The sequence below is a fragment of the Oryctolagus cuniculus genome, chromosome 8 (genome assembly GCF_964237555.1).
Source record: "Oryctolagus cuniculus chromosome 8, mOryCun1.1, whole genome shotgun sequence".
Classification (NCBI taxonomy): Eukaryota; Metazoa; Chordata; class Mammalia; order Lagomorpha; family Leporidae; genus Oryctolagus; species Oryctolagus cuniculus.
In genome coordinates this window covers 70530101-70557962 of record NC_091439.1, presented here as the reverse complement: position 1 = coordinate 70557962, position 27862 = coordinate 70530101, and the positions used below count along the sequence as shown (strand labels likewise).

Sequence of the window (27862 nt, the reverse complement as noted above, 5' to 3'; positions counted from 1 at the left end):
TAATGTATTGGGGTGGTTTGGATGACAAATGCACTTTTAAGATTTCCATCGCTATTGAAAAGAATAAGCATTTTATGCAGTTAAAACTGTCATTGGTGTTAGACATTGGAGAATGAGTTGAAAGGTAAAATACCTCTACAAAAAATACAGTGTTAATAGAAACTGGTATGTTCTGAGGTCATTATAGTGAGCTACCGTCAATTAAGAAAAGGGATTTTGGGGCTGGCCTTGCGGTGCAGTGGGTTAAGCCAAAGCCTTCACCTCTGACATCTCATAAGGGCACCGGTTTGAGTCCTGGCTGCACCACTTCCAATCCAGCTCTCTGCTAATGTGCCTAGAAAAACAGTGGAAGATGGCCCAAGTGCTTGGGGCCTTGCCACCCATCTGGGAGACTGGACAAAGTTCCTGGCTCCCGGCTTTGGGAGCCATTTGAGGAGTGAACCAGCGGATGGAAGATTCTGATTCATTCATTCATTCATTCATTCTCTCTCTCTCTCTCTCTCTCTCTCACACACACACACACACACACACACACTTACATACACACACACACTGCCTTACAAATAAACATCTTTTTAAAAAAATTGATTTCTCAATTCACATTGGTGAAACCTCAAAAAAAGATTGTCTCTAGAGAACATTACTTGAGAACAGTGTATTTTCAGACACATTCTGATATTCAAATTCACTTTGTAACAGAATGATACCATAGCCTTTTACTTACATCTTTCTGAAAAAGCCATCAGGTTTCTGTTTCTTCAGGAGACATTTCACCACAGGTTAAGCTTTGCTCATTATTATTAAGAACTTTATACACATTAGAGAGATGGCCATTTACTGCCTTTTCATCTTTCTGGAAAGATATGGGCAAACTTGCTGGGTTAATGCTGCTGCCTCTAATGGCATGACCAGGAAGACGCACACAAAGAAGCTACTCGGAGTACCAGGGACACTGGCAACAGGCGTTATCTTACCACCCCTTCAAATGTGAAGACAGAGGTTGTACAGAATATGCACTGTATTGGAGTCCTGATGGAGGTGGTGAATATGTGCAGGCCCTGTTCAGGTAATCTGGGCACTCGCACAGACAACCAGGCTCAGTAGCAGGACGCAGGCCAGGGGATGCTGCAGCACAGGCTTTCCTGCAAATAGCTCTTTGATAGCAGTGCCCAGGCCCTTCACGCAGGACACTGAAAACGCTCCGGTGGCAGAGCCGATTGTTAGATACACAGGAGTGTTTGTCCATGGTGCCAGCCTCCCACGGAGATGAATAGGGATGCAGAGACCACAAGTGTTGCCCAACCTGCAAAACCTGGATCACCTAGTTGGTGAGACATTTCGTGTAAGGTCCCAGTCTGCTTCTCTTTTGGGACATGAATGGCTGTAACTGTAGATTGTAGAATACTTTAATAAGCATCCCGTTTTCCCATGACGATGAAGTCTTTCATTTAGAGATAATGATGAACGAATGGTATTTAATGAGCATGCTAAGAGCTCCTAGCAGTCACTAGTGTGGCTTGTGCAAATGCAGGAGCAGCACAATGGGCCCCCTTCCCAGTTCCCGCTGCCAGCAGCTCCGCCCACCACAATCCTTCTTCAAGAGATGCATGGCCATTGTGACCTGCTCTCATGGAGCCTTCACTGGCAAATCTCTTCAGTCCCAACCCGCCACCACTACTGTTTAAAAGATTTATTTATTTGAAAGCAGCAATAGAGAGAGAGAGAACACTTGAACCCACTGGTTTAACCCCTAAATGGCTGCAACATTTGGGCTGCGCCAGGTGAAAGCCAGGAGCTTGGAACTGCATCTGCTTCTTCCACGTGGGTGCAGGGACCCAAGCTGCTTTCCCAGGTACATTAGCAGGGAGTTGCATCAGAAGTGGAGCAGCCAAGACTTGAACTGTCACTCATATGGGATGCTGGTGTATGGAGTGACTTAATCTGCTATGCCACAAATGCTAGTCCCCATTTTATTTTTTCTCAAAATGAAACTCCCACCACTGAAAATATTGGAACTCCTAGCCAATCCCAGACCAATATAAAAGTGCTGTTTTCCACACTCCTGACTTTGTTTCTGTAGACATGCTTGTGAATTACAATGGTTACAGAACAGAGAAGCTTATGGTACCAGAGGCAGGATGATGCAGCCTTCAAATACTTTGAAAAGACATCAGTGGGGGTGTGCTGTAAGGACCGAGTGCTTCACTCCCTCACACCTGCTAACGCTTGACTCCAACTCTCCACAGCTGATGGGCAGTCACAGCCCCTAGGGCCCCAGTCACGGGGCTGTCTGCATGGGTCCCCTGGTGCCTGGCCCCTGACACCATGGTTCATACCCCCACAACAGGCTGCGCTGGCCTCTCTCTCCTGTGCCTGCTGAGCCATCAGTTTCATGGCCATCGAGTGCAGAGGGGTACCTACCAGGGGTGACCTGTGGCCTTGGTGCTGCAGGGAGCAAGGGCTAGAGCCAAGACAACCCTGGGTATAGTCGAGTACCACAAGAGGCCATGCTGGTGCTGTTGGCAGCATGGAAATTAAGATGGGCTACTCTGTTTGAGACATGATTTCCACTTGGGTTTGAAACAGGGCCCATGATCAAGATTCTATAAAGTGAAAGCAGTGTGTTTTACAAGCCTTATGCATGGAGGATGTGTTCAGTATTTATCAAGGAGTCCAACCACTTGCGTCATCACTTGCCACCTTTCATACCTGCCGGGGTGCCCATTAGAGACTGCAATCAGAAGTAGACCCAGGACTTGAACCCGGGCACTCCAGTATGGGATGCAGACATCCTAAGCAACTTCTTAACTGCTATGCCAAATGGCTACCCCTAAAATGGATTTTATTTCATTTTGGCCAATGGCAGTTTAATTACATCAAACCTGGCATTCATCTCACTGGATCATGTTTAATCCAGATATTGATTTATTTGACTATTTTGATGCCATTATAGTAAAAGGTGTTGTTAGTCTTATTTTTGACTAGACTTACATGGCTTTTAATCATCTCCTTTATTACTTATATTTTGGAAAATATGAAAAGCAGGGAGAATATATAAACCTCGGAAAATATATTCCATACCAAATTAAGATCTAATTGTGGTTTATACCTTTTATGGTAGAACAGTGTTGGTGATGTGAATAATAATACAGGGTATGGAATTCTAAGTGTTTTTTCAGCTTTCAACTTTTTAGTAAATAAACATATAAAAATGTTGGTGGTAGAAGCCACCATTTGGCACAGGGGTTAAGAAGATGTTTTGATATCTGCATCCCATATTTGAAGCCTGGATTCAAGTCCTGTCTCCCTTCTCCATTCCAGCGTTCCTGCCGTGTGTACCTTGGGAGGCAGCAGGTGATAGCTCAAGTAGTTGAGTCCCTGCCACCCACATTGGAGACCTGGATTGAATTCCTGGCTCCTGCTTCGAACTGCTCTGGCCATTGTTGTTGAGGGCCTTTGAGGAATGAACCATTGCATGTCTCCATGCATTTCAGAAAAAAAAAAAAAAGAATAAAAATCTAGTTTTTCTGCTCTTAAAAATCTGCAGCTATTCTTAAGAAAAATTCTTGCTTTAAATAGTATTCCAAAACTTCAAGTCTTGGTATTTGCTTTTTTTTTTTTTTTTTCCCAGAAAGCTGTTTTTTTGTGTGTGTGTTATCCTCCTATTATATGGGATAGTATATATTCTCTTATTTATAAGCTTGGGGCAAAAAAAACAAAAAAAAAACAAAAAAAAAACAAAAAAACCACAACCAAACTTGGGGCTGAAAAGTTAAAACTTTGAGGTCCTATAGTATAACTTTATGTTTTTTTTTTTTTTTTCCAATTCAATTATTTATTCCCACCAGTGTTAGATTTAAGCTAGTAAATGATAACTCAAACCTTTCTTAAACCAATTGATTAAAACAAATAGCAACTCAGTGTTTTTTTTCTTTCATTTTGTTGACAGGGTGGAGTTCAACCTACTCTCTTTTGAAAGGAAAGGAAGGTCATTTCATGCCAGAGTGATAAAGGTAGGTTCATAGCAATTATTAAAGAGTTTGTGATGTGTGGTAGGCATCATGATGACTTTTTGGCATTCTGACTTTGTGGAATGCTGAAGTCAACAGAAAGATAATATATTTGACACAATGAATGGAATGTACAATTGTTCTTTTAATTATCAGTAAAAAAACACAGAAGATAAGGAAGTTGGTTGAAGTCAACATGACAAAGTGCGTGTGAATTCGTTATATATAATGAGAAAGGAACTTGTGCCTTTCATTGGAAATGTTGGCTTACACACTTAGGCTGGTCCTCAAACATTACACACATTGTAATCACCTTTTCCCAGACACTGCTGGTATCATGACAGCATGTTCAGGTTAGTACAAACCAGGTTACGGAGTTACACTGTTTTGAAGCAAATCCAATCCATTATACTTCTCATGCTGATAGATTGAGTTCCTTTGCTGATTTTAGAGGGCAAATGTGAAACAGGTGGTGTGAACTGGGTAGGTTACCATGTACATTGCTGTCTTCGCTCAGAGACATTTTTCCAATCTTTTTTTCCCCTGTGAGTAGCTCCTTTTCATAATGTGCTGCTATGGTCAGGTCCTGTTAAAATTCTTTTCTGCATTCAGTTAATTCTTAACAAGGGTAGGAGGGTTCATCTGTTAATAGTCCCAATTTATAGATGTGAAAACTGAAATGTGGGCACATTAATAAGACACCTGCTGAAAATTCCAGGGATAGCAAGTGACATAGCTGGAATTATATTTAGACCTCTTGGTCTTTATTGCTGTGCTGTATTGAAAACTTGTAATGTTACTTGAATAATTACCCAATAGCAGACTCTTGATTGTCACAGCTTCAGCTAGAAACTCACATTCTGGGCCAAATCCTACCTTTATGTAAAATTCCATATTTCACAGCTGTCTCTGTTTTATTTATTTATTTATTTTTGACAGGCAGAGTTAGACAGAGAGAAAGAGACATAGAGAAAGGTCTTCCTTCTGTTGGTTCACCCCCAAAATGGCTGCTACAGCCAACGTGCTGTGCTGATCCAAAGCCAGGAGCCAGGTGCTTCTCCTGGTCTTCCACGGGGTGCAGGGCCCAAGGAGTTGAGCCATCCTCCACTGCACTCCCTGGCCACAGCAGAGAGCTGGACTGGAAGAGGAGCAACTGGGACAGAACCAGTGCCCAAACCGGGACTAGAACCTTGTGTGCCAGTGCTGCAGGTGGAGTATTAGCCTAGTGAGCCACGGTGCCGGCCACAGCTGTCTCTTAATTTTTGATGACCTGCCTTGTTTTCAGTCAAAACAAGCAGTGCCAACGACTGTCTTACAATTGAATCTCCAAAGTTTTGTCCATGTTTTTAAAGATCTACATTGTTGCGATATAAGGTGAAGATGTTATTAAATAATACAGTTTTCATCCTTTCATTGTCACTGATCCTATTTTTTTTTACTTTTCTTCTTTAAAATTGCTCAGGAAGTTATTTGCTTCATTATTTCTTATTTCCTGGAATATTTGTCCCATGCTACAAGATGAATGGTAAATTCTGTGACAGGAAATCACTATGAACATGGTACATGTTTCTTTGCAGTATTGGAGACGTGAAGTAAATACTGTCTGGAGTATGCAGTTCACGTCGACAGCACTGTGGAGAACAGAGATGTGGTGCAGAAAATCTTCCAGTGAAGAGCGTGGGGGTCTGTTCACCATACCGGGGCCATGTCATTCTCAGACGTGTTCCACATCATGTTTCTCTCTGAGGGTTCATTGGTGCCACGAATTGTTTATTTGCAGGGTTTTCTATAAAAATAGACTCTACTAAAAGCTGCGCCTTTTTGCTCTTCCTGTAACCAAAGGCCGTACTGCGTGCCTGGTGACAACTACCTGATTTCTAGCCCTGGCAGAGGGAAGATAGAAGGCTTAGAAAGGGTTCAGACTTTAATCTCTGGGTTGACCACCAGCTACATCTAAGGGGAACAAACACGCCTTCAACATGAGACAGAGAAAGGACTGTGGGTGAATGAATGACTTCAGAATGACTTCAGAACCTAAAAGTCAGCTTAGAGAGGTTATTTGATTCGTTCTTGGTAATTAGAGAATTAGTGCGATCTTGGTGCAACGTGAACAGTTAGAATTTTTCACTGGGCGCTCTCACCAGCGGGACTGAGCTGACTCATTAAGGAGAAAGTCACCAAGAACAGGGTATCATGAGAGTAGACTGGCCCTTGTAGTCTGGGGTCACTGCAGGCTGAACTCTTCTAGAAGAATCATGTGAAGACAGGCTTCATTTGTGTGTATCTTTTCTAGTAGCAAATCAGCAAATGTAGAAGATTACAAATTATACATCTTAATATTAGTCTTAAATAATTAACTCCAGTGAATGCTGTCAAATGTTTTTATGTTTTAAAATGTTATAAATCTACTCAGTAGAATGAAACCTTTCTGAAAAGGAAGTTACTTTGGCGTTTTCATAAGCGATTTGATTGTTTGCTTAAGGGTCCTCATATTAAGAGGCTGGCATTGTAGTATGGTGGGGTTGCCCGACGCCTGTGGTGCAGACATCCTGTATAGGAGGGCCAGCTGGACTCCCGGCTACCCTGCTTTCAGTCCAGCTTCCTGTTAATGTGCCTGCGAAGGCAGTAGAAGATGGCCCAAGTGCTTGGGCTCCTGCCATGCATGTGGGAGTCCAGGATGGAGTTTCTGACCCTGGCTTTGACCTGGCCCATACTTGGCTGTTGTGGCCTAAGGTCTCTCTGTCTTGCTGCTGTCGCTCCTTGTCTCTGTTTGCTCTACTTTTCAAATAAATATATCTTTTAAAAATAATCATATTAACTTGGTGGCATAGTTTTAAATAAGAATTCAGAAATGATACAGATTAGAAGTATCACTCTTGCTCCTTTTCAGGAATAAATACAATGTAATTTTTCCTCTGGGTTGTTTTGAGGTTAAATTTTTAACATTGTAAATTTCATTTGGGCTGCTACATTATGCTACTGTGCTGAACTTCACACTGATTTTGGTGTTAGAATCATGGAAGTTTCTTCTTGAGCAGAGATGGCTGAAGAAAAGACAGGAGAGATAAGTTTTGATCTGGCTACTCTCTTCCTGAAGGCCAGGATCTGGGGCAGGGTGGGGGCTTTGGAAAAGGGTTCATCCAGTTTTGAGTCATACTCCCAGTTGTTGGGGTCAGAGTTCAACCTCTAAGGTAAAAGGCGTTTTACCAGGGCTTGGCATGGTGGGGTGGTCCCTGTCTGGACTTGGTGTATATTTTCATCACCAGTGAGAAAAAAAATCAGGGAAGAGATGAAACATAGACAAAAGGAAGTAGGAAAGCAAAATGAAATTGCAGCAGAAGTACACACTTAATAAAGTGTGGGAAAGCTCCAGAGAGAATGACGTGCTATCAGCTAGCTTTAGGCCTCTCTCTTGTACCATCTGGAGGCATATGGTGTAGTTTCTGGGGCAAGACTTAATTAGATATTCGAAGAGGGTGGGTCTTGGGCAATGGGCCTGAGTTCTGCCTACTTGTTTTTTTGTCTTTTTAAAATTTTTAAATTATATTTGTTATACAAGTTTCACGTATACGTATTTAGTAACATGTAGCATTCCCCCATCCCCTTGTGCCAAATCCTCTCTCTGACCTGTGTTCCAACCTTGGCGTCCCCTCCATCTGGATTCCCATTCTTTATTTTTACAATGACCTGTTTTCAGTATACTTAATGATTGTCTAGTTTACTCTAAGTCAGAGTTCAACAAATAGTACAAAGAGAAAGAAAACAAAGCACTATTCCTCAGTGGAAGAGAGAAGGGCTTTAAGCAATCATCCAGTCTCAAGGTGTCTGTTTCACTCTAATACGTTACATTTCAGTTACTCTATGAGTTACTTTGAATGAGAGAAAACATATGATATCTGTCTTTTTGGGACTGGCTTATGTCACTAAGTATAATGTTCTTAGTTGTGATCATTTTGTTGCAAAAGACAGGATTTCTTTCTTTTTTTTTTTTATACAGCTGAGTAGTACTCCAGAGTGTAGATATACCATAATTTCTTAATCCAGTCAACAGTTGCTGGACATATAAATTGAACCCATAACTATTGTGAATTCTGCTGCAGTGAACATTGGGGTACAGATAACTCTTTTTTTTAATGATTTATTTATTTATTTGAAAGTCAGAGTTACACAGAAGGAGAGGCAGAGAGAGAGGTCTTCCGTATGCTGGTTTATTCTCCAGTTGGCTGCAACAGCCAGAGCTGCCCCAATCCAAAACTAGTAACTTCTTCTGGGTCTCCCACACGGGTACAAAGTCCCAAGGACTTGGGCCATTTTGTATGCTTTCCCAGGCCATTGCAGAGAGCTGGATCAGGGTGGAGCATCCAGGTCTCGAACTGGTGCCCATATGGGATGGCGGCACTGCAGGTGAAGGCTTTACCTGCTGCACTACAGCACCGGCCAAGATAGCTATTTTGCAAAAAGTTGAAATCCATTCAGTTGTTCATAATGTACGTTTTTCATAAACCCTTTGAAGACCTGCTGCATACATATGTATATATTGCTAGAAACAGAATTATACAAGTAACAAATTGAGTTACACAATATGGAATACCTACTTAGCTTAATTTATTTTTTGAAATTATTTTTCCATCTTATGCCAAGATCTATTTTGTGACTATTTATCTAATCTAGAAATTAAATGAAAATTTTTTCTAATCTGGAGGATTGTAATGAATTGGGTGGGTATGGGTAGGGTGATAGGAATGAGTAGGAACTATGACAACATAGGGAGTAATTGCACTGCCTATGGCATTGACATTTGCATTGTAGGAGAAACCCTGTAATGTAAGCAAACCTGGGCAAAGGCAGATGTATTCAACCCCTGTTCTACTCCCTCTGTAGAATTAAAGACATTCATATTTTGGATACGTTTGCAGTTAAACTGTTGGTGCATAAAGGAAATGATTTTTCAGTCATCCTTTGAGGAATCTGTGATTATCCAATTTGTATTTCTGTTCTTCATTAAGCTAAATGTTCTGAGAGTAGATGGGCTGTTGAATCCCCAGAATCTTATCAGAGTGTTTATTAGTTGTTGAACACAGATTTAGCAGTATAGTCAGTTCCAGCTCTAAAATTTCCCTCACGTTTGTCTATTCTCAAGCATTTCTACGGTCTATACACTGATCTAGGTTATTATTATCATTAATCTGAACTGCTTCTCTAGCTTATAACCTCCTAAAACTAAAAGGCTTTTCCTGACTCTGTTCTGATCCATTTCTTGAAACCAGAGTAGTTCTCCAAGAAATCAAAATATAATAATATAACTTCCTTAATTGAAAGCCATAAATACATTCCCAGTACACTTGTGTAAAGTTTTAACTGTTGCCTACTAAGTTAGTCTCATATTAAAAAAACAACAACAACAACAACAAAAAAAAAAACAGCTGACCTCAAATCAGATTAATGGAGGATCATCTCAAACTGGTTAAGAGTTATAATAACCACAGGAAGGTTTCAGAAATTTCATATAACCTTATTAAGATGATATACAATTTTCAGAAACAATAAGATGGCATCTTATGAATTATAAACTGTAAGCCTGAGTTTCATATTTACAGAATGTGGCTGATGATCAAAATGGCTTCAAGTTTCCCTTCTTGTGTCTCCCTTCCTTGCAGTGTGACTTTGTTAGCTCTTCCTATTAAGACATGTCTCCCTAGCCCTTGGATCTGGGGCTTGCCTTCGGATTTTCTTTAGCCAATACAATGTGGCAGGAGTAAGGGTGTGCCAATTGCCAGTCTGGACATCAAGAGTCCATACTTGTTTCTTTTCTCATTTGGAACTCTGCCACTGACATGAAAACAGGGACAGACTAGCTTAGTGGAAGGTGAGTAGCCAGGTGGAATGGAGCCAGGTCCCTCTATTTGAGGTCAGCCTTACCAGATTAGCTTCCAGCTAGCTGATCCAAAACCATGTAGAAGAACTCGGCCAAGATCAGCAGAGCCACTTACTCAGCGAGCACCTGACTGTACAAGTGTGAGTGAGCTCAGCTGAGACCTGAAGCACCTCCCAACTGACTGCAAGAACAATGTTTGGAGCTGCTGAGTTTTAGGGTTGCTTATTATTGTAGCCGTAACTAACAGTTACGCAAATATTAGTGCTGTTTCCAGCCAATCACTGAAGACTCAGTAAAAAGGAGCGAATTGAAAATGCTTCTTCTTTATTTAGAAAATCATAATTATTAGTGTTTAGGATAATTTGAAAACTCCGTCTGCCTGTTCCTAAGACTTTGCATAGAATGATGGGATTTGAACATTTTCCTATTCTGTTTTGTTTAAAAAATTACAAGAAATAGGAATACAGTGTATCTTTTATTTTAAACTGAAGCCATTGGAGCTAACAAGTTTATAAATGGCTAAATTTGTCCAAAAGATATTTTGCTAAGATGCTTGACAATATTGCAGTTTTTGAAAGATATGTTAAATATTTATATAGAAAAAATATGAATTCCATTTATGGCATTAAGGCAGAACAAAAAGTTGGAAAAAATCCAGAATTTAAAATATATTTAATATAAAAAGCTCAACCAAATATAAGATACAGTTTTTAAATGTATTGTTTTTATTCTGGTCCCATATTTTTTATTTTAAAGATTGGTTTTCCTTGAAAGGCAGAATGATGAGGAGAGAGAGAGAGAGTGCAAGAAAGATCTTCTATTTGCTGGTTCACTCCTCTACTGGCTACAATGGCCAGGGCTGAGCCGGGCCAAAGCTAGAAGCCTGGAACTCCATCTAGGTCTCCTGTGTTGGTGACAGGGGCTCAAATACTTGGGCCATGTTCTGTTGCCTGCTCAGATTAGCAGGTAACTGGGTCTGCAACAGAGCGGCCGGGACTTAAACCTGTGCTCTGGTATGGGATGCCCATGTTGCAGGCTGCAACTTAACCCACTGCACCACAATGCTTGTTCCAGGAAATCTTGAGAGGCCCAAAATAAAAAACCATGAACCCAGAAAATAAGAGAATTCTGCTTATGGCAAAGCCCTCATGACACTGCCCTGGAAGTGTAGTATTCACAGTGAAAGGATGTACTTGGAACAAAATTTCCCCTATGGATGGAAGCACAGTAAAAGAAAAAGCAAAGAGCACAAAATAAATATAATGGAAATAAATCCATATCCACATATGTAGTTACAATAAATATAAATGTATCATACTTTGTAGTTCAGAGACAAAGATTATTACATTCATTGAAAAAAAATCCAGCTATATACTAGCATTAAGTACCATGCCTAAAATAGAAGTTAAGTTGAAAATAAAATGTGAAAAAATACATATAAGCCAAAGCATTGAAGGTAACTTGATTAGATAGAAAAGGAAATAACATTTTAAGGTGAAAAAACATTACTACAGATAAAAAGTCACTACATTTTGATAAAAGATTAAAACATCCTAAAAAACAACAGTTCCTAAGATGTGTGTATCTAAAAGCCTGCTAATATCTTTTAAAAATTATTTCTTCATTTGAAAGGTAGAGAGACCAGGAGAGAAAGATCTTTCTTCCACTGGTTCATTCCCCAAATGACTGCAACAACCAGGGCTAGGCAAGGTGGGAACCCTGAATTCCATCTGGGTCTCCCATGTGAATGGCAGGGGTCCAAGTACTTGGACCATTTTCTGCTGCTTTCCCAGGCACATTAGTGGGGAGCTGGATCAGAAGTGGAGTACCCTGGACTTGAGCTGCTGCTGCACTCCAAGTGGTAGCTTAACCATTGTACCACAAAGCCAGCTCCTAACTTTTTTTAGGGAGCGAAAATGAAGGAAATTACAAATGGACTTTTTCAGTGGGAGATTTGAACATAGTGCTCTCTGTTGTTGATCGACCAAGCAGATCCCAAATCAGTAAGCGTGTTGGAGAGTTGAGCCACGGAAATACTGAGCTTGATGCAGTGACTGCATGCTGTATTACAAAACTGTTGAATATACTCATTTTTAAAAACATTCTCTCCATCTTTTGAAAATGACCACACACATTCCATAAAGCTGAAGACAGTGGACACTGTGTAGTAAGTGAATTCCCCCAAACTCCTCTCCAAATGATGGTGAAAAACATGTACAACTAATAAATTTCTGTGCAGTAGTATACTCTGGACATCTGTTCAAGACAGAGCGTGCCTGAACCACAGAACACCACTGAGTCTTGCAGTCCTGCACAGCCCTGCCCTTGCCCAGTCATGCTGCAGGGCTCTGCAGGGTACAGACACAGACTGGCAAGAAGACGAGGGACACTGAGAGGCCACCATGGAGGTCAGTTGTATTCAGAATGTGAAAACACTGGAAGGACCGCCGGGTAGATGAAGAGGGATTCTTGGGCAATTGGATGGTAAAGGGGGAAGAAGGAATGGGTGTAAGTTGAGGGTTCTATAAAGCAGGATTGAGCCCCACACTTGGAGAACTCACCTTGTCATCCAAGAAAACTGCAGCAGAAATGCTGAAGAACCTGGACTTTGACAGAGAGGCACTTGTAAAGTCAGAATTCCGTAAAATGAACAAAAGAAAAATACAGTGCATACAGATTTACTGAGATGAATGAGAAAATGAACTTTCACACCAGTACGCTGCAGAAAATACCATCTCCACTGTGAGAAAGAACCTTCAAGCAGAAGAGTGTATTTACACTCTAAACAAAAATGAACATACAAACAACAAATAATACTTCCAACCTGAATTTTTTTAAATTTATTTGACAAATAGAGTTAGACAATGAGAGAGAGAGACAGAGAGAAAGATCTTCCTTCCGTTGTTTCACTCCCCAAATGGCTGCCACAGCGGGAGCTACGCTGATCCGAAGCCAGGAGCCAGGTGCTTCCTCCTGGTCTCCCATGGGGTGCAGGGCCCAAGCACTTGGGCCATCCTTCACTGCACTCCCGGGCCACAGCAGAGAGCTGGACTGGAAGAGGAGCAACCGGGACAGAACCTGGCACCTGTATGGGATGCCAACGCCGCAGGCGGAGGATTAGCCAAGTGAGCCATTGTGCCGGTCCCCCAATATGAAATTTGAAGACTAAAAGTAAAAATGAGGAAAAACAGGGAGACATGAAAAAAGTGGTATATTGAACTTGGTAAATAAATGGAAGACAAAGACAAAATTATCTTAAAAATGTATATGTTAAAAGACATCCAAGCAGGAATAGACTCGAATAAAAAATCATAAGGAACATCAAAAAATAAAAGTTAACAAGGGAGATTTAAAAAAAAAACAGGAAAATTACCCATAAAATACAAATAAAATAAATAAGCAAAGGGAGTCATAGAGAAAGTAGGGGAAATGAAAGACGGGCAGTGATGGGATAACATTTGTACGGCTTGACTGCCTGAAGGGAAAAATAGTAATTCACAGAACTAGTATTTGAAACCAAAACCCAAGAAGTTTTTCAGAAATAGAAGGGGAATAAAATCTGCATTTCTATACATAGAAAGTGCTTCCAGAAGAAATTACCCTCAAACAGTCCTCTTGGAGATTCAGCCTATTTAAAAGATGATGGTAAAATCTTAAGGTCACTGGACCCGCACTGTTGGCGTAGCGGGTAAATCCACCACCTGCAATGCACCAGTTTTAGTCCTGGCTGCTCCTCTTCCAATCCAGCTCTCTGCTATGGCCTAGGATGGCCCAAGTCCTTGGGCTCCTGTGTGGGGAGCAACTCGGATTAGACTGTTACTGGAATTAAGACTTATTCTATGCATCTGCTCTCCCACAATATGGCGCTGGGAGAGGAGAAAACAGCTTCTACACAGCTGCCTCCAGTTCAACCAATAAACAGCAGGACCTGCTCCTGATTGGAGGAGAGCAGCGTACTTGGCATGTGGGTAGCAGAGTTGGGATTGGTGGAAGAGGACTATAAAGGAGGAGAGAGACAACATGCACCAGGAACATCTATCTGAAGGAACACCTGAGTAGCCCCCGAGAGAGCCGGCCGGCGGTGTGCTGCTCCCCCGCGGAAGTGGGGAAAGTGGCAGGGGGAACCGCCCTTCCACGGAGGTGGAAGGGACGGTAGCCAACCCGGGAAGAACCAGCAGCCAACCCAGGAAGAACCAGCAGCAAACCCGGGGAGGGCCGAGCAGACGAAAGAACAGCGCAGGGTCCTGTGTCGTTCCTCCACGAAGAGGGGGAGCGACACTCCTGCACCCATGTGAGAGACCCAAAAGAAGCTCCTGACTTTGAGTTGGCCCAGCTCCAGCCATTTTGGCCATTTAGGGAGTGAACCAGTGGATGGAAGACCCTTCTTTCCCTCTCCCTCTCCCTCTCACTGACTGTAAATCTGCCTGTCAAATAAATAAATAAATAATAGATAAAATTTAAAAAAAAAAAATCCTGAGGTCAGTAGGCAAAAAGAACAAGTCCTCTGCAAAGGCAAAATAATGATACTAGCATCCAATTTTCAAAACACCCAAAGCAAGACAGTAGTAAGTTTTTTTTTTATTGTTGTTGTTGCTTTTATTTTCAATGAAAATGTTTGAATCAGGAATTCTATATCCAAACTATCCTTCCAATATCAGGCCTTAGAAAAGCAATTTTCAACATAAAAAGCTTTGGGAATTTTGTGTTCATCTGCTCTTCCTGGGATAGATAGTAGAGCACAGGCTGTATCCAACCAAGTGATGAATGGGAAAATGTTAGTGGAAGGACTGATGGTGAGTGTAAAACATAAAGAAGTATTCACAGAGAACTAAAACAAAGAGGGCATGAGATAGATATCCCATCTGGAAGAGAAACAGTGAAAAGAAAGGGAAATAGAGCTCTCTGTTGTGTAGGCAGTAGTACAGTACGTAGGGTTGAAGTATTATATGATTGTATATAATAGGATGAAAGATAATTGCATCAGTGATACTAAGTGAATGTGCCAGGCACTGTTTTAAGCACCTTGTGAGTACTATTTAATTTCTTCACTACAGTTATGTGAGGATGGTGCACTTATTAATCATGAACCATATTAGGAAACTAAAGCATGGGGCAGTTAAGTGATAACTTGGTCCAGAGCTGGTTCGTGGTGAAGCTGGGACTGACACAGAGGAGGTTTGGTGAAGTTTTAGCTCGCATGTTAAGTGACTCAGTGACCCAGATACTCCAGGTTAGTCCCAGTTTCAGACATTTTCCTATAAGGTTATTTACATGGTTGTAAATTACGTGTTTGAATTTTAGTGTTAGGAAAGCTATGAAATGTCTCTTAGGAAACCATATCTCTAAGGAAACCATTACTTTTTTTCACTGAAAACTCAAGATATTTTTACCAGTATTAAATGCAATTTGTAATGCATAAGACTATATTTAAATAATATTTTGAAAAATGAAATAAGAGGTTTATGAACTCTTTTTTTTAAAGATTTATTTATTTGAAAGGTAGAGTTAGAGACAAAAGGGAATCTCACATCTGTTGATTCACTCTCCAAATGGTCTCAATGGCCAGGTCTGGGCCATGTGGTTGCTAGGAGCCTGGAACTCCAACCATGTCTTGTACGTCGGTGGCAGGGCCCTGCTTGGGCTGTCATTATCCAGCTTTCTGCTAACGTGCCTGGGAAAGCAGCCGGGACTCAAAGTGGCACTCATGTGGGAGGCCAGCATTGCAGGCGGTGCATCCTTAACCTGCGGTGTTGCAACACTACCCCTGCTTTTCTTAGTTTATATGTATACTCGAGGTTGAAAGAACCAGGAAGGAATTTATAAAGAAATGCTTTCAGTGTGTCAGTACCAGAAGGGTCCAAGGCCAGTGGTGATTTCCCAAATGTACTACCCAAAGGAAACCTAATGGAGTTTTCATGAAGGCCTTTTCTTCCTTGCCAGCCTGCATTTTCTTTTTTTTTTTTTTTTTTTTTTTTTTGACAGGCAGAGTGGACAGTGAGAGAGAGAGAGACAGAGAGAGAAAGGTCTTCCTTTTGCCGTTGGTTCACCCTCCAATGGCCGCTGCTGCAGCCGGCGCACCGCGCTGATCCTGGCAGGAGCCAGGAGCCAGGTGCTTTTCCTGGTCTCCCATGGGGTGCAGGGCCCAAGCACCTGGGCCATCCTCCACTGCACTCCCTGGCCATAGCAGAGAGCTGGCCTGGAAGAGGGGCAACCGGGACAGAATCCGGCGCCCCAACCGGGACTAGAACCCGGTGTGCCGGCGCCGCAAGGTGGAGGATTAGCCTATTGACCAGCCTGCATTTTCATAATAATTTGCCTGTGATTCACAATTCACTCACTAACACTATGGCATAATATGGTAGATTTAGAATTGAGTGTCGTGGTTAGGATAGGCCAAACACTTTTTTAAGATTTATTTTGTTTATTTGAAAGGTAGTGTTAGAAAGATCCTCCATCCATTGGTTCGCTCCCCAAATGGCCACAACAGCCAGGGCTGGGCCAGGCCAAATCTGGGAGCTAGTAGCTGCTTCTGGGTGTCTCACATGGGTACAGGGGCCCAGTTGCTTGGTCGCCTTGTAGCAGGCACATTAGCAGTGAGCTAGATCAGAAGTGGAGCAGCCAGGACTTGTGAACCAGGGCCATATATGATGCGGATAGTGCAGGCAGTGGCCTAACCCACAATGCCACAGTGCTGTCCCCTACATTTCTAAACCCTAAGACAACTCCATTATCTCATTTCCCAGTTGAAGAAATTGAGGATGTTGGTACCAAATGAAAACAGTACTGATTGCCAGATTCATGCAGCTTCCACTCTGTAGGTCTAGGGTTCTGATTCTTTCACAAAAAGATGGTTGCTGAAACCAACGAAAGGTTTTTATTCTGCATTGTGATAGGAACAGAGGACGCGTGCCCAGGTTCTGCAGTTCCCTTCTGGCTTGTGTCTTTGCTTGTGCTCCTGCAGGAAGTCTTCCCATACCTGATACCCCGTCACATCCTGTAGCCCTCAGGTTCCAAGTGGGAACGCTGAGAAGGAGCCACAGTCTTTCTGTGAGCAACAGATGGTTACTGTTGAAACCAGAGCAGACTCCGCATCTCCTCCGTGATGTGGCTTTAGGTGGCTATGGAGGGTTAGGTCAGGGAACAAGCTGGTAACAAGATTTGGGAGGAGGAAGAAGTAAACAATCCAAGTTTGTTGTAGCTTTCTTTCTTGTGTTTTTTAAACCCCTATCTATTCTGTAATCAACAGTCACATGGCAACTTATGGTGTTTTTCTCCCTCCTGCACCCCAAGTGGAGGAGGGGGATGAAGGAGGGCATGGCAGGCTGTTGAAAGTTGTAGTGTGTTGGCATCAAGCAAGGGCCTTTTGCTGCGAGGTGAGCCCTGTGGCTTGTTTGCCGTGGTGAATAGAGCCTTTCCAACTTTGCCAAGCCTGCAGTTAATGCGGTCAAGGGATTTACTATGAAACGTACTAAATCTTGGCATGGAGCTAATTGCATATAACAAGAAGCGTGCTGGAGGCTTGGACCTGAGAAGTGACACATGCAGAAAGCATTCTCTCTCTGATGCTGCTGAAAGAGGTTTTGTGTAGGGGAATGGCTGCATGTCTGCACTCACTGCTAATGAGCTGGCCCCCAACACACACACACACACACACACACACACACCCAACGCGTGTTTCTGAGTTACTTGTTAAAATAAATGTCGGGTTATTTCCCCCCTTCCCCTCTCTTGCATTTTTATGAATAACTGGCAGTTGAACAATGGGTATTTATTTACTAACCCCACTTCCAACTAAACCCCTTTCTATTTCATAAAAAAAAAACCCACATTTATGGCAAATTAAATGACCTGAGCTTAAATATGGTCCAGAATGATTTTCACACAGTTGAAGAAGTTGAGTTGCTGCTCCTCTTCACCGCCATAACAAAATCCCACAGCTGGGTGGCTTTGAGCAGCAGATGTTTGCTTTCTCACAGCTCTGGGAGCTGCAGATCAGAGATGCAAGTGTCAGCGTGGTCGGAATCTGGTGGGGACTCTCTTTGGGCTTGTGGACTGGCACCTTTTCCCTGGTTTCCCTCTCCCAGGGGCACTCATCCCATCAAGGGGCATGACCTCATCTAAACCTGATTATGTCCTAAAGACTCCATGTCCAGGTGCCATCACAGCTGTGTTGGAGATGGTCAGCATTCAGTCTGCTGCAGAAGTATGTAAAGGGAAATATAAATACTGGTATCTTGTTAAGTTCAGTGTGTGCCTCTGAAACTGTTTTTTTCCCAAAGATTTACTTCTTTATTTGAAAGCCAGAGTTAGAGAGGGACACACACACACACACACACACACACACACACACAGGTGGATCTTGCATCCACTGGTTCACTCCCCATATGGCTGCAATGGCTAGGGCTGTGTCAGGTTGAAGCTGGGAGCCAGAAACTTCCCTGACATCTTCCATCTTCTGTTGCTTTCCCAGGAGCATTAGCAGAGAAGTGGGTCAGAAGTGGAGCTGGTGGCCGGCGCCGCGGCTCACTAGGCTAATCCTCCGCCTAGCGGCGCCGGCACACCGGGTTCTAGTCCCGGTCGGGGCGCCGGATTCTGTCCCGGTTGCCCCTCTTCCAGGCCAGCCCTCTGCTGTGGCCAGGGAGTGCAGTGGAGGATGGCCCAGGTACTTGGGCCCTGCACCCCATGGGAGACCAGGAAAAGCACCTGGCTCCTGGCTCCTGCCATCGGATCAGCGTGGTGCACCGGCCACGGCGGCCATTGGAGGGTGAACCAACGGCAAAAGGAAGACCTTTCTCTCTGTCTCTCTCTCTCTCACTGTCCACTCTGCCTGTAAAAAAAAAAAAAAAGTGGAGCTGGTGGGACATAAACCAGTACATGTATGGGATGGCAGTGTTGCTGGTGGCAGCTTAACCCATGCACCACCATGCCAGCCCCCTCTATAACTATTTTGAAATTTAGTTTAAAAAGTAATGATCAATAGACTTTTAAAATCATTATCTAATGTTTTGATGTAGTTATCTGAGTTTTCTCGAAGCTTTATTGGGATATTACTAGTCTGCTCTTCACATCTCCTTCATGTGTGCGTTCTGTGTAGCATGTGCTCAATACTGTTTAGTACATTTATCTCTTAACATGTTAGGTAACTTAAACATGTTTAGCACCTTCTTACTGTGCATACCATTTGATTCTTCTTGCTGAAATGTGCACAGATAAAGCAGTAAAACTTGGTTCAGTGAAACAGTTAATGGATGTAAATTTTGATAAGAAAAGCAATACTCCTGGATTCTGTTAACCAGTCTTCTAACAGCTACATTTAGGAAATAATTAGAAAGTTCACACATGTCTTCCCTGTTCAGCTATGTTTCTGTGCATATGGAGCTAACACTCTGATACTTAGAGATAAATGGAGAGAAAGTTACTATAGTGGCTTCTATCCTATGGTTAATTTTACTTATTTGAGAAGTATACACAGAGTTCCTGTTTGCTCTCCAAATGCCTGCAATGGCTGTGGCTGGGCTGGGGACTGGGGCATGGAGCCTGTAATTTAATCCAGGTCTCCCACGTGGTTAACAGAAAGGTAGATAACCACCTCTGCCTTCCAGGGTCTGTCTAGGTGGAAAGTGGGACTCGGGAGCCAGAATTGGGAGTTGAACCCAGGTACATCGATGCAAGGTGTAGCGTCTTCACCACTAGGCTAATGTCTGCTTCTTCCAGTGGTTTTTGAGGTGGCAGTAATTTAGAGCTTAAAACGAAACAGTAGTGGCCACGAATTTCAGCCTTGGCACAGTGAAAAGGAAATGGCATGAAAGTATACATGGCATTTGAGGGGGAAAATGATAAAATTCAGAAACAGAAGAGCAAAGAGATTAAGTGACCCCTACAGCATTGCAGATTTACTAATATCTCTTTGGCTTCCCAGATCAGTTAGAATTTCCATCAAGTGCCAGAAATTAGCATTGTTTAGAATAATACAGATCTGATGATTTCTAGGGAAAGAATGTTTTTGTGTGTATTTGAGCAGCGTTGATTTGCTGAGGGTCTGAACAGTTCACCAAGTCTGCCTCACATTTTCTCAGTAGTCAGGTGTTTGCTCCTCTGGGCACCAGCAGCTGTGTCAGCAGTTGAGAGGTTCTTAGAGGTGCAGAGTTGGAGGACCTGTACCAGACCCACCGGACCTGAGCCTCCATTTTATTTTATAAATTTATTTGAAAGGCATAGTGAAAGAGAGAAATATCTTACCCTCACTGGTTCACTTCCCAAATAGCCTCAATGGCAGGGACTTGGCCAGGCTAAAACCAGGATCTTCATCCGGGTCTCCCACATGGGAGATGCAGGATACTGGTTGCAGGTGGCAGCTTAACTCAATGTTCCATACCGCCAGCTGCATGAGCCTCCATTTCAATTAAACTTCCATACGCTTATGTGTTACTGTTCGAGTAAAGTAAGCTTTAATGCAAAACTTAATTTGTATTTCTCATATAAGATAAGATTTTTGTCTAATCTCGTAGTGGACACGTGTTATTTACACATGTATTTTTAAAAAATATTTGTTTATTTGAAAGGCAGAGTTACAGAGAGGCAGAGGCAGAGAGAGGTCTTCCATCTACTCGTTCACTCGCTAGATGGCTGTAATGGCCGGAGCTGTGATAGTCTAGAGCCAAGAGCTGCTTCTGGGTCTCCCATGCAGGGGCCTAGGGACTTGGGCCATCTTCTACTGCTTTCCCAGGCCACAGCAGAGAGCTGGATTGGAAGTGAAGCAGTTGGGACTTGAAGCAGCGCCCATATGGGATGCTGGCACTGCAGGCGGTGGCTTTACCCATTACGCCACAGTGCCGGCCCCTTCACATGTATTCTTTTTTGTTTGTTTGTTTGTTTGACAGGCAGAATTAGATAGTGAGAGAGAGAGAGACAGAGAGAAAGGTCTTCCTTCCGTTGGTTCACCCCCCACAAATGGCCGCTATAGCCAGTGCAGCGCCGATCTGAAGCCAGGAGCCAGGTGCTTCTCCTGGTCTCCAATGCGGGTGCAAGAGCCCAAGCACTTGGGCCATCCTCCACTGCACTCCCGGGCCACAGCAGAGAGATGGACTGGAAGAGGAGCAACCGGGACAGAACAGGCGCCCCAACTGGGACTAGAACCCCCGGTACCGGCGCCGCAGGCAGAGGATTAGCCAAGCGAGCTGCAGCACCGGCCTCACATGTATTCTTTCAACAAGCTTTCATTGAACACATACTTGCTACTCTGCTGGGAGCTGAAGACACAGAGGAATAATAAAGAATGGAATAAGGAACTTGAGAGAAGTCATGGTGTGTGAAACTGGACTTTGGCATACCCGTAAGGATTTGTTCCTGGAGAGGGAGTCGTAGCTCAGGTTCTTCTGGCAGGTTCCCTTTATCAGTTAAATTTTGAGCAGGCGAATTATTGGAGATAGTATGTTCAGAGTGTTTTAAAATCACTCAGTAAGCTCCTAGATCAAATTCCATGAACTTGGGCACGTTTTGTCAATATGGTACAAGCATTTTCTTTCTTAAGGAAATACAGGATCATGAACTTCGGAGGTCTGGGTGAGTCATGGCATTCTGAACCTCAGTTTGTTCACATGCAGTAGGAACATCAGGTCTGCAGAATTTTAAAGCGTACAGGAGCAAAGAATCTAGCATGGTGGAGTATAACACATTTTAAGTATTACTCGTAATTCTAAGAATAATTTTAATTTTTTCCTGATATAATGTTACTAATTTATGTTAGCAAAAGGAGAGTACAACCATGTGGCACATGGTTAAAATAAGTCTTCCTCTAAAATATAAATGTGTCTAAAACGTGAAAAGACTTAAAAATGAAAATTAATGAGTCATAATATCCACAGACTGCAAAAAATATTTTCACCTTCTCCAAGAGGAAGACTTGCAGACTTTAACTTTCTCCTTTGGCTGTAGACTTTGCACTTAGTGTTTATGGCCAATCTCAGGACAGGCCCTCTCTGTCTGTAGTAATGGCCCATTTCAGTTCTTCTTAATGAGGCTTCACCCGAAGCCTTTTAAATATTTGAATAGGAAATGTGTGTGAAGTGGACTCTTCATCATGTTGTGTGTGGGCTTCTACGGAAAAAAAAAAAGTGTGCGCATATGTTCTTGGAGAAAGTATATGACTCTTCATCCATCTTTCACTTCCCGAGTTTGGGAAGCACACGTCCGTGTCTGGATCACAAGGAGAAGTGGAGTCACTTTCGTGTGGACAGAAGCTGATATTGGTTTCTGCAGTCAGTGAGAAAGACACGTTCCTTGTTCAGTGCTTGGGAGCTGGGTTCTCTTGGGATTTTGTAGCTGGGGTTCCATTTGAGTGCGGGGAAAATTGCTTGGTGCCTTTCTCTTTCTGTAACATGGTGTTGAAGCCCCATCCATTGCAGGCAAAGTGCAGGTGGAAGGCACTGATCTGAAGAAAGGCAAGGATTGTAGAGAGAGCCCACTGCTGTGTGGCCGAGTCTGAGGGGGATAACAAAGTGGGCTGAGGTACAGCATCTCAGTCTCCTGGTGAAATGTGCTACTCCAGGTAAGCAGTTCACTGGTGTTGCCTTTGGCAGTTCTTGAGAACCTTGTCATGTTAATGTTACCGAAATTGAATTTGGAGATTGTAATGTTGCTCTCATAGTTCACTGCACAACAGTGTTGCTAACTCCCACCTTGAAAGGCATCATCACAGGGATCTCATGGGCAGGGCCCTGCTAGCATTTTAGTAAGCCCGTAAGAAGAATAATGAAATGAAATACTGTAAAAGCACAGCCAATCTGCATTTTTCTTTTCTCAACTTGTTTGCAATGGGAGGCATAATGTAAAAATACCCACCCTGCCCAAGTTCTCTCTACAAATACACCAATGGTGCTCTTTGTACAGCCAAGATCGCCCGGGTCTCCATGACCTTGGCAGCTTTTCAGGGGTGACATTTTCACATAGATCAACACTTTTTGAACAGTTTCTCCAATGTATTGGCACAGACCAGTTTTCTTGAACAGTATGTATTTATACCTTTCCCCTCACCTATTTTCCCTCAACAAACATAGGCATTATGGCTTTTATTAAGAGACAGGGAGGGAGGGTGGGAGGGAAAGAGAAAGGCCTAATTACCATTTCTGCACAAATTTCTATATAGTCTCAGGGCAGTGTTGTGCTACCTGATCTTGGTCCTCATTTGTCTGTTACTTTATTTTCAAGGATTAACTTTTAAAGGATTTCCTTTTGAGAATACTGTGTTTTTCATATTACCCCCAAAAGAATAGTTTAAAAGTTAATTTGTAAAACTAGACATGTATTTTCCTTGCTCTATCTTTGATAATTTTTCCAATATGGAGTTGTTGATTTGACTTTTGGTTATTTTGGAATTAAGTGAGGAAAGTAATCTTTTCATATTCTTCCAGTGGGCACTGAGTTCTCACTGAGTGAGGCTGCTCGGTATGTTAGTGATTTTTCTCCTTTCTTCTTCACATTTTAGCATACTTCTTAACTATGGTTATATAAAGTTCCTTTGGTCATTATTGGTTTTTAAAAGTTGTTTTAAATTCCTAATGAAACCACTGATTTCCTCTGGGTTCTCTGAGTGTTTCACAGAAAAGTTATTCTGCAGCTGCCACGGAACAGAGGAGTAACAGTAGAAAAGAAAGTAGGTACTACTGATGTGCTGTGTCCCGCTGAGACACCTTCCCGTTGCAGACGGGGCAGTATTGTGTTCAACTTTTAATGTAAACAAATACCACAAAATTCTTCTTTCCCCGTTGGTTTTACAGTTCTAGCAAGTCCAAAGTTGAAAATTTATTTGTTCTTGAAAGAAAAATGTCCTGCATTGCTTAGATTAATGGTGCTCTAAGACATGTTTATTCAAAGGTGGCAGCAAAGAGGTGAATAGGCTAAATGCTCTACATTAGAGATAATTGTGTTGTATACAACAGATGCAGTTGGTGAACTGTTTATGTAGCTGCTTTCAATTTTTCTTTGATTTATAATCCATGAGAAAATTGAAATGTTTTATCTCTGTTTTAAATATGGAGATTTTAGACACCCGTGTCCATTAATTCCAAATGTTAGCTCCTGGAGAAGTAGCCTGCTGTACTTCAGCACTGTTGTTCAGTTATATAATCAGGTTCATTCCTAAGTTGCTTTCTCAGCTGTTTAGACCACGCAGAATTATTTCAGTGTTGGTGTCTTAGAGGCAATCTGTTAGTTAAATTTGAACATACAGCATTTCAAGGTAATCGTTAAGACATACTCTGGTGTTTATGAGGTGTGTGACGTTCGTTTGTCTATTTTAGAGGGTATCAAAAATATGTCTTCTATGGCATGATTATTGAATGATTAGAATTTTCCTTTAACACCGGTGTTTCTTTTATGGTTACCTAATAGAAATATCCTGTCAGCCTTCTCAAGTAGTCGAAAGTCATTGCACTATATGAGGGAAATTTAGAAAGTTCATGGAGAATGAAATTGCAAGATAACTTTATTTTGTTTTAAAGTTGTTTTGAGATACATATATATTTTTTTCATAATATGCATTTTCATGAACTTTTTGAAGTAAACTTTTATATTTAATGCTCAAATGTGATGCAGCAATCCAGATCATAAAAGGCAAAGAAATTAAATTATCTGTAGGGTATGTCTAGACAGCTTCTGGTGGGCATTTGAGTTTAAATCTTTTGGTGACATGTATTTTTTGGTGAGTATATTTTTAGTAGACTTTTTGTGACCATTTTTTTTTTTTTTTGCCAGGATTAACTTTCTAGACATAACTTGCAATGTTTTAGCAAGGATACCAATTCAAACTTTCTGCTTCTAAAGACTTGTTTTTCATTTAATGATGTAGTCCTGGTTAAAAGCTCTGTGGGGATTTATATATATATAAAAACTTTGCTAATACTAAATCAAAGGATAGAAGTGAATGATACCTTTCTTTAGGGGCTTAAAATACGTTTATCCTCTTGTTGATCAAGTCGATGTAACTTTTCAAATTAGTGAAATGTATGATGTATGTCTGTGCATATGCAAGTATACATAGCCCATGATTAAATTATTTTTAACTTTTATTTAATATAAATTTCCAAAGTACAACTTTTGGATTATAGTGGCTTTTTCCCCCCATAATCTCCCTCCAACCCGCAACCATCCCATCTCGCACACCCCCTCTCCCATCCCATAATTCATCAAGATTCATTTTCAATTATCTTTATATACAGAAGATCTACTTAATATTTACTAAGTAAAGATTCCAACAGTTTGCACTCACACAGACACACAAAATATAGAGTACTGTTTGAGTAGTAATTTTACCATTAATTCGCATAGTACAACATGTTAAGGACAGAGATCCTACATGGGGAGGAAGTGTACAGTGACTCCCGTTGTTAATTTAACAATTAGCACTCTTATTTATGGTGTCAGTAATCACCCGAGGCTCTTGTCACGAGCTGCTAGGCTACGGAAGCCTCTTGAGAACACAAACTCCGACCTTATTTAGACAAGGCCATAATCAAAGGGGAAGTTCTCTCCTCCCTTCAGAGAAAGGTACCTCCTTCTTTGATGGCCCATTCTTTCCACTGGGATCTGACTTACAGAGATCTTTCATTTAGGTTTTTTTTTTTTTTTTTTTTTTTTTTTGCCAGAATGTTGTAGCTTTCCATGCCTGAAATACTCTCATGGGCTTTTTAGCCGGATCTGAATGCCTTAAGGACTGATTCTGAGGCAAGAGTGCTGTTGAGGATATCTGCCATTCTATGAGTCTGCTGTGTATCCCACTTCCCATGTTGGATCGTTCTCTCCTTTTTAATTCTATCAGTTAGTATGAGTACATTATTTTTATGATTAAATCTATGCTTGATGCTGAAAACATCTGTTCTACTACATGAAGATGAAAGGTTGATAAATAGAATTCTTTATCATTTCAGAAGTAATTTTATAAGATTAATTTTTTGATGCCCTGAGTTTGCTGTTTCCACCTGAAAATGTGCAATGTGCAGTAGGTTCAAATTTGACCATGATCCTATTTTTCATGATATAATTAATTATACCACTTAAAATATTATTTTAAAAAAAGATTTATTTACCTATTTGAAAGACAGGGTTAGATGGAGAGAGATATATCTTTATCTGCTGGTTCACTCCCCCACATGGCCACAATGGCCAGGACTGTGCCAGGCTGAAGCCAGGAGTCTGGAACTCTGTTGGCATCTCCCATATGGGTGACAGGGGACCAAGTACTTGGGCCATTTTCTGCTTTTCCAGGCATGGTAGAGGGGTGATGGAGGTGAATCTGAAGTGGAGCAGCTGGAACTTGAACCTGTGCTCACATGGGATGCAAGTCACAGACCTACTCTGCCATAATGCTGACCCCTAAAAATCTGTTCTAATGCAAAGAACTTCTCAAGTTCAAAGCTGTTGTTATAAGCAGAAAATTGTTGGCTTATAAAATACTGGAAATGATTTAGAAAATATTTTATAAAACGATTAATTGCCAAAAATGATTTTACAAAATGATCAAATGTTGTAAGGACAGGTTTAAACTAGTAAATGAATAAAAATTGTCATCTGAATTAAAAATAAATTAAATGAATAAAGTGTACTGATTTGAAAGATTGAATATTTGAGTGTTATGATTATATGTCATAGAAATGTTTGATTTATTTATACCTTGGTTTATACATTAATCTAGAAGGATTATAGGGAAGCTGTAGACATCTTACCTGCTGGACTTTGCATGCTTAAATATCAGCCCTTCAGGATGAGTTTGAGGTCTTGATCTTGTTTTTCTGTAGCCACTTTTTGTAGATTTAAACATAAAATTTAATTGACTTCTTAGAGCAGCTTTAGGTCTACAGGAAAATTGAACAGTAAGTAGAGAGGATTCCTGTGCTCTCCCTTGTCCTCTCCCCAGGTGGCCCTATATCAGTTTGTACTTGTGTGATATATTTATTGTACTTGATGAACCAATATTGAAATGGTATTATATCGGCCAGCGCCGTGGCTCAATAGACTAATCCTCCGCCTACGGCGCTGGCACACCGGGTTCTAGTCCCGGTCAGGGCACCAGATTCTGTCCCGGTTGCCCCTCTTCCAGGCCAGCTCTCTGCTGTGGCCCGGGAGTGCAATGGAAGATGGCCCAAGTGCTTGGGCCCTGCACCCCATGGGAGACCAGGATGAGTACCTGGCTCCTGCCATCGGATCAGTGTGGTGCGCCGGCCGCAGCGCACTGGTTGTGGTGGCTTCTAGAGGGTGAACCAACGGCAAAAAGAAAGACCTTTCTCTCTGTCTCTCTCTCTCACTGTCCACTCTGCCTGTGGGGGGGGGGGGGGAAGAAATGCTATTATATCAAAAGTCCATAGTTTATGTTCAGGTCTGCTCCTTGTGTTGTACAAGTGCACAATGACATGTAGGGAGCATTGTGCTCCGTTCTTATAGAATAGTTGTCTAAACCCCCTGTGTCCCCCTGTTCTTCCCACTGCGTTCCTCTGAACCCCTGGCAACACCGCGCGTATGAATTTTGCACAAATATATGACTAGACTCTTCCCAGGGCAGACAAGAGAAAACCCGCACTGAAATTTGCTGCTGCTGCTTTCAAACGGCCCCTTGTGTTTAATGTTCTCGCTCTTCGAAGCGATTAGGGAACAACAGCAGCACATTTTTGGGCTAAGAAAGAAAGAAAAAAAAAGAACACTTCATTTAATGTTGCTAAAGCTTTCTAATAAGAAGTGTTGCCCACTGCCAGTAGCTAGCCTGGCTTTGCTGCCTCCCAGTCACCACAGGGAGGGAAAGCAGTCCCAGTCAGGAAGGACATGATTGGGCTTCTGTCCCTGCTCCTCCTACAGATAGGCTGACCTTGAGTGAACTCTAAAACTTCTTGTGCCTTGGAGGCACTCAGTGTCAATAAGTGATAGTGATATCTATTCTTTCAAGACTCATGGATATTCAAAGTCATTGTAGATAATGCTAGACCTTTGAAGG

General features: G+C 42.0%; 1 protein-coding gene and 1 pseudogene across 2 annotated transcripts in view; one reads left to right on the top strand and one right to left on the bottom strand.

Annotated features, from left to right (window-relative positions):
• BMPR1B (bone morphogenetic protein receptor type 1B) overlaps positions 1-27862 on the top strand; it is a 447531-nt gene that overhangs the window by 132492 nt on the left and 287177 nt on the right. For both annotated transcript variants that reach the window (XM_008267582.4, XM_017347401.3), the window contains exon 2: positions 3950-4013. The gene's annotated coding sequence lies outside the window, so the exon portion shown is untranslated. The remainder of the gene's footprint in view (positions 1-3949; positions 4014-27862) is intronic.
• On the bottom strand, positions 736-2327 carry LOC100340937 (magnesium transporter NIPA2 pseudogene; annotated as a pseudogene).